Consider the following 3042-nt stretch of genomic DNA (forward strand, 5'->3'; position numbering starts at 1 on the left):
TCTTCAAAAAAACTTTATTGAATTTTTTAAAGTTTGTTATTATTTTTACAGTGGGTAGGAATTCACGCTCAAGCAAATTCACGAAATGAAAAGTCATACTTGCGCACGTTAACGCACGAACGACGTTTAGGCCTCACGGTCTCGCACGATTCACGACAATTTTCGTAATACACGACAAATCACGTGATTCAAGAACATTTGCGGAACACAACAATTTTCGTGGCTCAATAAAATTATCGTAATTTACGAAGGTTCTCGTGATTCACGACAATATTCTTGATTCACGAAAATGTTCGCGACACAACACTTATCATTCACGAACAAATTCTTGTGATTCACGACAAATCTCATGACTCGCTGCAATTACAGATGAGTAATTAACATTCATAACTCGCGACGGAACCATTACTACAATTAAAATATTGTTACGTTTTTATATTGAGGCGTGTTTAATAACCAGACAATTAAAAACACAGTTCTTTTTAATAACGACAATCTACAATTTATTTGCTTCACTGATAGATTTCACTTAGCACTCCGACTACTTTACAACTCGAGCTCTTGATTACAACTGACTTGACAGCTCCCTCTGACAGGGGTTTATATACTGAGATATGACGATTTCGAACATTCTGGCTAGTCGGGCCTACAACCATCTAGATAAATCTACAAGCAGATATCGCACATTACCCGACATAGCCCGACAATTAAAAACACAGTTCTTTTCAATAACAACAAACTACAATTTATTTGCTTCACTGATAGATTTCACTTAGCACTCCGACTACTTTACAACTCGAGCTCATAGTCTTGCCTACAACCATCTAGAACAATCTACAAGTAGCTGGCAGATGTTGCACATATTACTACAACAATAACAATAGGCCATGAAAATAACAAAACAAAAGGGGTGACTTTACAATGCCCGTTGAGAAACGAAGAATTCAAAAGATGTTTAGGAAAGTACTAAAAAATAAAGATGATTCTAACAAGTGATGACGTAATTTTATCATTACCCTGCCAACATTTTTTGAATTTGAGGGCGCTTCTGAGAATCCCCAGTACGTCGAAAACAATCATATACGATATCAAAAACTCGTCGGAAAAGCGCCGTCACTATTGAGAAGTTGTACCACGCCAAGTTACTACAAAAAGGTTTCGCATGAGTGCAATTATTAGGTGCCTTTATAGATCAATTTAGAACGACGCCAATAAGAGACCCTCCAAACAATCAGAAAACCCACATTTTAAGATAGTGGTAAAAGAATCATTGTGGTCGAGTAAAACACACGTTTGTTTAGATATTTATTAATTTGATTAATCATTTACAAATTCTTAAAAATATAACATTTATACCACTATCACATCACATTTAACATAATTTTTTGCATTAATGATGATGTAGAGTTACAAGTAGCGAGTTACATGTTGCAGCGTCTATCAGCCAGTGTTTTTTTCCGATGGAGGCAGCGTGTCTGTAAAATATTTGAAAAACAATCACTTTATTCCATTTGGAAAATCAAAAATTGTTCACCACACCTTTCACAATTTTAAGCGTAAAATCTGTTTTCAGAACTTTATTTTCGTTTTTATTTAAATAAAATATAACAAGCTGGTTGCGCTTGGCGTTTCACAAAAAATAAAATGGCTTTTGTAAAAGTAGTGATGGCAAAATACATGTATGAAGTACATTTTGTACTTTATGATACGCTGCCCCCCATCACAGTAGGATGGTTGTAGTGACATTTACGAGTCTGCGGTAGCGATGAAGATGAAATGGAAATGCTGGCAGGGTACTATTTGAAATTTTAAATTAACATAAACTTGTTTTTGTTGTATTCGACCTGTATTTGATTTTTCCAATTAATGAATTGGTGATTGAAACGAGCTCGGAATCTAATTTAAATACACTTAAATCTAGAAATATCACATTCGTAATGCGCTTTACAGACTATCAGTTATTCCGGACGGAATGTCGGTGTTTGTAAAGAATCTTACAGTGTGTCGGATCGATACGACATGTCGGCGATGACTAAACAATCGGTAAATGTGTTATCGATCCCATAAACATACAGCAGTATCGATTATGCCTTCAGACTTAACTTATAATGTGCACAATATATGGGATATATTCGACACGAGCACTGTTGTCCGGAATAACTGATAGTCTGTAAAGCGCATAACACTGCCTCCCGCTTAAGGATGTGCGTCCCGAATAGGCACAGAATCCATTCCGTAAGGAGCCAAACGTTCCTGGTGTACAACTTTCATCTTCGACCTTGGGCTGTTATCCTTATGAATGCGATATACCACATCATTTATCTTCTTGATGGTTTTAGATGGGCCTTCCCACTGTGTTTGTAGTTTAGGACATAATCCTTTCTTTCGTTGCGGGTTGAATAGCAGAACCAATTGTCCTTCTTTGAAACCTTAGCTGGGGTTCGGGAGATGGAAGCATGAACGGCAGATCTATAGGATAGTAAAAACTTTGGTATATGCTGGTGCCAGTCCCTTTGGCCATTGTCTACCACTTTTCGAAGATGTTCCTCCAGAGTGCGATAAAATCTTTCTACCATGTCATCGGACTGTGGGTGTAGTCCTTGTTTTCTTGAAACCAAGGGAGTCACACATCTCTTTGAATATTCAAAATTTCTTCCATGGTCTGAGTGTATCTCGGACGGCACCCCGTAGCGACATATTCAATTTCTGTTGACAACATCCACAATCGTTTTTGCCTCTTAGTTTGGAATTGCATAATCCTGAGGCCACTTGCTGAAATAGTCCATGAGCACCAGGACATATCGGTTTCCAGAATCACTTACTGGGAAAGGGCCTGCCACGTCTATTGTTATTCTTTAAAATGGGGCTCCTGGCCTATACTCTTGCATATGACTTCTACTTTTTCTTCTTGGACCTTTCGCCTTCATGCACTTCTCGCAATTGGCTAACCATTTAGCAATTGATTTCTGGCATCCAACCCAATAGAATCGTTGCTTGACTTTCTCGGCTGTTTTGGTTATTCCTAGGTGATCTCCACTAGGT

At 37.8% G+C, this 3042-nt stretch overlaps 1 long non-coding RNA gene across 1 annotated transcript; it reads right to left on the reverse strand.

The window, feature by feature from the left end:
• Positions 1-1288: 1288 nt before the first annotated feature.
• On the reverse strand, positions 1289-1744 carry LOC142239682 (uncharacterized). Its single transcript, XR_012723094.1, has 2 exons — positions 1540-1744; positions 1289-1475 (listed from the first exon to the last, which is right to left on the reverse strand). It is a non-coding gene; the product is annotated as an uncharacterized LOC142239682 (long non-coding RNA).
• Between the last annotated feature and the right edge of the window lie 1298 nt (positions 1745-3042).

Source organism: Haematobia irritans, chromosome 1 (assembly GCF_050003625.1).
Source record: "Haematobia irritans isolate KBUSLIRL chromosome 1, ASM5000362v1, whole genome shotgun sequence".
NCBI classification, from domain to species: domain Eukaryota; kingdom Metazoa; phylum Arthropoda; class Insecta; order Diptera; family Muscidae; genus Haematobia; species Haematobia irritans.